The following is an 8,002-nucleotide window of genomic DNA, read 5'->3' on the forward strand; positions in this document are numbered from 1 at the left end:
CTGAATACTGTTGAAATAATTATACTCTTTTGGGTGTGATGTATTAGTAATTTCATTGCAGTATTTGAATGTTAGATGTTATCTATTGACTACTGTTTTTCATATATTTAGTGAACTTCGTAAATAAACTATTCTGTAGACTGTCCTTGGTGTCATCAGTTCATATGAGGTATCTACAACTAGGGTGTTCTTTGTATTTGAGCTTTAAAGTAATTAACATATATGGTGCCTTAGGTTTGTTTTCTTTCCATTAATTTTTTTGGCGTTTATTTAGCACAAGTGTCTGAAGCTTAACATCGCTTGATGCATGTGTCTTGAAGTTAATGTGTAAAGTTAATGCTTCTGGTTTAGGAGTTGAATATGAGAGAGCTATTGCTTTTATAATTTTACTAAAAAGGACAGTTCCCTATTCCTAGAAACTGTGCAAGTGTTTACTAAATGAAAGTGCTTTGATATTGTTTCCAGGCTAAGGAAAAGTATGGTAGGACACAATTTGTTATGTCAGTAACAGTATTATAGAGATTTGTCTAGGTTTAGAACTTATCATTTTGGTTTTGTTAGGGTCGGCAACTTGAGGGAAAGAGGAGTGAATGAGGATGGTTTTAGCAAGTAGTAGTGGCGGCAAAGAGATTTCTCCGATACTTGTGCTTCAAAAACAGTCCAGTGACTTGTGGATAGTATTCACTCTATATGGAAGGTGTAATGATGTGGTCTGTTAAGCATTTTTGAAAGTTTTGGGCTCTGTGTAGATGTTAGCACATGTTAGCTAATAGTCTGGACAAGGTGCACTAACTTGACCAGTTTAGCATGTATTAAGGCATTGTAACTTGTCTAGACTAGACTTTTAAAAAGTTAGCATGTGTTTTCTAACACATGCTAGTACCTCATCTTTAAATCTTAGCCTAGAAAAGGGCATAGAGAGAAACTTGTAACTGAGTTAAAACCTCTAGACCGTCTTAATAGCCAAAGAGTGGTGAGGTGTCTATCATGTTAACTCAAATGAGTTAGCACAGGGGTCGGCAACCTCTGGCACGCGGCTCACCAGGGTAAGCACCCTGGCGGGCTGGGCCAGTTTGTTTACCTGCCGCGTCCGCAGGTTCAGCCGATCGCGGCTCTGACTGGCTGCAGTTCGCTGCTCCAGGCCAATGGGGACTGCGGGAAGCGGCGCGGGCCGAGGGATGTGCTGGCCGCAGCTTCCTGCCTCCCCCATTGGCCTGGAGTGGCGAACCCCGGCCAGTGGGAGCCGCGATCGGCCGAACCTGCGGACGCGGCAGGTAAACAAACTGGCCCGCCCGCCAGGGTACTGGCCCGGCCCACCAGGGTGCTTACCCTGGCGAGCCATGTGCCAGAGGTTGCTGACCCCCTGAGTTAGAGTAACAAGATTGAAAAGCTCTCCTTATACTCTTTAAGATGCAGGCTAACACATTTGAAATTGCTAACTGGTTCTGTTGTAGCATTCTACCTAAACAGCTTCATGTTCAGCGTGGCTTTTCAATCATGTTCAGCTAACTTAACTGGAAAACATACTTTTTATCTGTCAAGACAGGGCTTTATAGCTACATTTCTCTTAATAGAAGAACCTGGGTAGTGAGCTAAAACACAAATGCTTCTCTATTAAATGGTGCTATAGCGTGACTGAATTTTCCTTTTAAAAGCTCTTATTTTGAGGTGTTCATAACTGTTATGGTCTGTCTTTACCTGAAAGTACGCACATAAGGGCTCAAACTTGAAAGCAACTATTGAAAATTGGATTTACAAACAATTTAACATATTAGTGCAGTTTCAGTGGGTTTTTAGCCTTTGTATAACTTAAATGACACAGATTTTTAAAAGATGACCATTTGGAAAATTATTTCTCCATAATGAGACCCTAAATGCTTTTGGTATCTTTCTATTATGTGCGAATTCTGGGAAACTTGTTACACTTCTGAGACTCTGAACTTTTTCAAATGAATACTGTTATTGTGGAATAACTTATTTTTATAGACCTATCATAATTACTTTTCTCTACACACTTGATTAAAATGGGTTGGGTTTATAAATCACTTTAAAAATGAGCAGTATTACACCTGTTTTGCTTCTTGAGTATGAGTGTATTAGGGCAATCTTAACTTTTGACTGACTTTGGTTGTGTCATAAATTCATCTAAATAGACTTTACATATCCAAACCTTTTGATTTTTTTTTTATATATATATACTGTGGTGTGTTTTGCTGCAAGAATGTCCATTTTCCTATTGAAAGCTTTCCTAATTATGTGGTGTGTATTTTTGTTGTTGTAAATCTGTGCGAAAATAAGGAAACAGGTAATTCTGTTAAGAGGAATATATTCTTTTTCATTTGTTATCGGAATGAGAGAGGAATTCTCTCTAGTATATATTGTACTGGCCATTTAAAAAAATTACATGGAACAATTTGCAACATGATCTGGACACTCTTTAGAAACAACTAACTATACCGTTCAGTGAGAATATAAATGCAATCTAAAAATACATTAACGCTTTTTCCCAAGGTGGTGAGGGAGACAAGTCATCCCCATAAAAGCTTGAATGGCTTTATTATCAACTGTACAACATGCTCTCATGTAACAGTTCGCTAGTAGTCTCCAAATATAACCTATTTGGATCATCTTTTCTCTTTTAGGGATGAAAGATTTAATTCTATTTTCTTTATGATCCTCCATCTCTCCCGAGCACAGCTTACAAAATTTACCAGCTTATAACTTCTTTTCCTATTACAGGCATATTTCAATACTTTCAGTAAGTCTTCACTGCAGAGTTCACTTGTGTTTTAACCCAACCTCCCGTCTACATATCATTGCTTGGAGGAGGTTTAAGCTTAAGCTCTGCTTTAGCCTTAGGCTGGAACCTGTCCACTTTGCAGTGAGGATGGAGGCTAAATTGCGCAAGTGCTGATAGGCTTCCCATAATTCCCCATGAAGGCCAAACAAGTTCTCTCACAATTGACTGTGAAAGAATCATCGTTAACCTTAGCCCAAAGAGAACATATGAATAGCCGTACTAGGTTAGACCAAAGGTCCATTTATCGCAGTACCCTGTGTTCCGACAGTGGCCAATGCCAGGTGCCTCAAAGGGAATGAACAGAACAGGTAATCATCAAGTGATCCATCCACTGTTGCTCATTCTCAGTTTCTGGCAAACAGAGGCTAGGGACACCATCCCTGCCCATCCAGGCTAATAGCCGTTGATGGATCTATCCTCCATGAACTTATCTAGTTCTTTTTTAAAGTATATTATAGTCTTGGCCTTCACAACATCCACTGGCAAGGAGTTCCACAGATTAACTGTGCATCATGAAAAAATACTTCCTTTTGTTTGTTTTAAACCTGCTGCCTATTACTTTTGTTAGTGACCCCTAGCTTGTGTGTTATGAGAAGGAGTAAATAAGACTTCCTTCTTTACTTTCTCCACACCAGTCATGATTTTATAGACTTCTATCATATCCCTCCTTAGTCGTCTCTTTTCCAAGCTGAAAAGTCCCAGTCTTATTACTCTCCTCATACGGAAGCTGTTCCATGCCCCTAATAATTTTTGTTGCTGTTTTCTGTACCTTTTCCGGTTCCAAAATATCTCTTTTTCAGATGGGTTGACCACATCTGCACGCAGTATTCAAGATGTGGGCCTACCTTGGATTTATATTGAGGCAATATTTATATTTTTGGCTTATTATCTATCCTTTTCTTAATGATTCCCAACATTGTTTGCTTTTTTGACTGCTGCTGCACATTGAGTGGATGTTTTCAGAGAACTATCCACAATGACTCCAAGATCTTTCTTGAGTGGTAATAGCTAATTTAGACCCCATCATTTTATATGTATAGTTGGGATTATGTTTTCCAATGTGCATTATTTTGCATTTATCAACATTGAATTTCATCTGCCATTTCGTTGCCCAGTCACCCAGTTTTGTGAGATCCTTTTGTAGATCTTCACAGTCTGCTTGGGACTTAACTATCTTGAGTAGTTTTGTATCATCTGCAAATTTTGTCACCTCACTGTTTATCCCTTTTCCCAGATAATTTATGAATCTGTTGAATAGGACCGGTCCCAGTACAGACGGCTGGGGGATAGCACTATTTTCCTCTCTCCATTCTGAAAACTGACCCTTTATTCCTACCCTCTGTTTCCTATATTTTAACCAGTTACCAATCCACAAGAGGACCTTCCTTCTTATCCCATGATAGCTTACTTTGCTTAAAAGTCTTTGGGCCTGGTCTACACTGGGGGGGGATCGATCCAAGGTACGCAACTTCAGCTATGTGAATAACGTAGCTGAAGTCGAAGTATCTTGGATCAAATTACCTGGGGCCCACACGGCGCGGGATCGACGGCCACGGCTCCCCCATCGACTGCGCTACTGCTGCTCGCTCTGGTGGAGTTCCGGAGTCGACGGTGAGCACGTTTGGGGATCGATATATCGCGTCTTAACGAGATGCAATAAATCGATTGATACCCGCCGATACGGCGGGTAGTGAAGACGTACCCTTTGGTGAGGGCCCTTGTTAAAGGCTTTCTGAAAATCTAAGTACATTATATCCCCTGGATCCCTCTTATCCACATGCTTGTTGACCCCCTTCAAAGAATTCTAGTAGATGGTAAAGCATGATTTCCTTTTACAAAAATCATGTTGACTCATCCCCAACAAATTATGTTAATCTATGTGTCTGACAGTTCTGTTCTTTACTATAGTTTCAACCAGTTTGCTCAGTACTGAAGGCAGGCTTACCAGCCTGTAATTGCCGGGATCACCTCTGGAGTCCTTTTTAAAAATTGGCGTCACATTAGCTATCCTCCAGTCATTTTGGTACAGAAGCTGATTTAAATGATAGGTTACAAACCACAATTAGTAGTTCTGAAATTTCACGTTTGAGTTCCTTCAGAACTCTTGGGTGAAATACCATCTGGTCCTGGTGACTTATTACTGTTTAGTTCAGGGGTTCTCAAACTGGGGGTCGCGACCCCTCAGGGGTTGCAAGTTTATTACACGGGGGGGTTGCGAGCGGTCAGCCTCCACCCCCAATCTCTGCTTTGCCTCCAGCATTTATAATAGCGTTAAATATAAAAAAAGTGTTTTTAATTTGTAAGGGGAGGTCGCACTCATAGGTTTGAGGTGTGAAAGGGGTCACCAATACAAAAAATTGGGAATCCCCTATTTAGTTTATCAGTTTGTTCCAAAACCTCCTCTGACACTTCGATCTGGGACAGTTCTTCAGATTTGTCACCTAAAAAGAATGGCTCAGGTTTGGGAATCTCCCTCACATCTTCAGCCATGAAGACAGATACAAAGATTTAATTTTGTTTCTCCGCAGTGGGCTTATCCTTGAGTGCTCCTTTAGCGTCTTGATCGTACAGTTGTTTAGCAGGCTTCCTGCTTCTGATATACTTAATTTTTTTTTTTTTTTTTGCTATTACTTTTTGAGTCTTTGGCTAGCTGTTCTTCAAATTCTTTTTTGGGCTTCCTAATTATATTTTTATACTTAATTTGCCAGAGTTTATGCTTCTGTCTATTTTCCTCACTAGGATTTAACTTCCACTTTTTAAAAGATGCCTTTTTTGTCTCTCACTGCATCTTTTACTTTGTTGTTTAGCCACTGTGGCACTTCTTTGATTCTCTTAACAATGTTTTTAAATTTGGGGTATGCGTTTAAGTTGAGCCTGTATTATGGTGTCTTTAAAAAGTTTCCATGCAGCTTGCAGAGATTTCACTTTTGGCATGGTACCTTTTAATTTCTGTTTAACTAACTTCCTCATTTTTGTGTAGTCCCCCTTTCTGAAATTAAATGCCACAATGGTGGGCTGCTGTGGTGTTTTCCCAGCCATAGGGTTGTTAAATTTAATAATATTATGGCCACTATTACAAAGCGGTCCAGCTATATTCACCTCTTGGATCAGATCCTGTGCTCCACTTAGGACTAAATCAAGAATTGCCTCTCCTCTTGTGGGTTCCAGGACTAGCTGCTCCAAGAAGCAGTCATTTAAGGTGTCAAGAAACTTTATCTCTGCATCCTGTTCTGAGATGACGTACCCAATCAATATGGGGATAGTTGAAATCCCTCCTTATTATTGAGCCTCTCTAATCTCCCTGAGCATTTCACAGTAACTATTAAGAGCCATGAGATATGTCCCCCTCCCCCTGCCACAAACACTGACGAGTGCAGAAATGGGGAGGACATAGTAAAATGGGTCTGGTTTTGCAATGGGGATGCTCACACCTGGACTAGGCTAATTAATGTACCCTTAAAGTGAAATGTTTCCCCATCCCCAAAGAAAGAATATTTAATCATCAGATTTGTTGTTACTTTGAGGCAACAGTGTGAAAAATCTACAAATTGATGCACGAGGGCATTACTTTTCTGCACATTTTAGTTGAGATGCCTAGAAATAATCTATTCAAGTGAATGACTGGATAAATTGAAATAGCAAAAATTATCAAATTTTCAACATCTTAATTTATACTAATGGTGTTAATGTTTAATTAAACACATTTTTATATGAATTAATGCAGCCAACCCATGGTAAGCTTTAAAAATTATATGAAAAAATATTTTTAAGTGACTGATTTGTCCTTTCCTTGAGTGTGGTATCCTGAGTTCAAATGTAAGTATAGTAGAACCTCAGAGTTACAAATATCAGAGTTACGAACTGATCAGCCAACCACACACCTCATTTGGAACTGGAATTACACAATCAGGCACCAGCAGAGACCCCCCCCCCCCAAAAAAAAACCTAAATGTAATAATGTGTTAAACGTAAACTACTAAAAAAAGGGGGGGGCAGCATTTTTCTTCGGCATAGTAAAGATTCAAAGCTGTACTGAGTCAACGTTCAGTTGTAACCTTTTGAAAAAACAGCCAGAATATTTTGTTCAGAGTTATGAACAACCTCCATTCCAGAGGTGTTCATAACTCTGAGGTTCTCCTGTAGTTAAAATTGATTGTTTATTATTAAACCTGTTCAGTGCATGTGTACAAGTTTCCACATGTCTTTCAGAGAGCAAAGTAAACTACAGACACCCTCTAGTTTATTCTGATAGCAGGGTCTGTTGCTGAGGAGTCAATCAGAACTATGCACATTCATTTCCCTTGTAGAGGAAGCTGATTGGTAGCATCTGAGACCAAAGAGATAGAGAACCACCATTCAAACTGAAGTAATATGGTAAAGAGAAGAAAACTGCTGTCTGGCAGGCAAGACAAGTGTTAAGTACTTGCCCATTTTTTTCCATTGTCTTGAACACATGGACTCTTTCTCATGCAGAACCCTGTTTTGTCTGTCTGGTTATCACAATCCTCCGTGAACTTTTTGAACCCAATTATATTTTTGTATAATGTATGGGTGATACTTGGTTTTTATATAAGTTGTTTTACAGGGCTGAACTACAAAATACATGTTGGATACAAATCCGATTACAGTCATTTGTGTGTTAAATGGTTTCATTTACTTTTTTTTAAATAATCCAGTGATGGTAGTAGAAATTCATTGGCTGTTTTGTTGATTATGGCTTCTTTATTATTGGAAATTCTGATTAGCAACTAAAAACACATTTGATGGTATACTGACAAACAGGAAAACTTACCCTGGTCATCTGAAATATGCTGATAACTTTGATAATGTTATGGGAGGTGATAATCAGATGTAACATTTGAGAATTCACTTATCCATATGTGTAATTCTTCACATCAGTTTCTGGAATAATACAACATAATATAAATTTTTTTCTAGAACCGCAGATGCATAGGTATAGCATCTTGTAGTTTTTTCTTTCTTATATATACTAACTTCTTTGTAATAAAGGTTCAATATAATTTTACAAGTTTAAACTTTTTATATAAGCACTCTTTTTTATGGTATGCATTTTAAGAAGTTAGGGCCTGATACTGCAGATATTTACATACATGCAAGTGGTCACATTTAAAAGCAGTGGGACTGGTTGCTGTATGTAAGTGTTTGCAAGATAGAGCCCTGAATCTGCAATGGGGTATTACA

At 38.9% G+C, this 8,002-nt stretch overlaps 1 protein-coding gene across 5 annotated transcripts in view; it reads left to right on the plus strand.

Annotated features, from left to right (window-relative positions):
• The window catches only part of LOC135982658 (single-minded homolog 2-like), a 117,055-nt gene that overhangs the window by 1,440 nt on the left and 107,613 nt on the right, over positions 1 to 8,002 (plus strand). The window lies entirely within an intron of this gene.

This window comes from Chrysemys picta, chromosome 1, assembly GCF_011386835.1.
Source record: "Chrysemys picta bellii isolate R12L10 chromosome 1, ASM1138683v2, whole genome shotgun sequence".
Lineage (NCBI taxonomy): Eukaryota > Metazoa > Chordata > Testudines > Emydidae > Chrysemys > Chrysemys picta.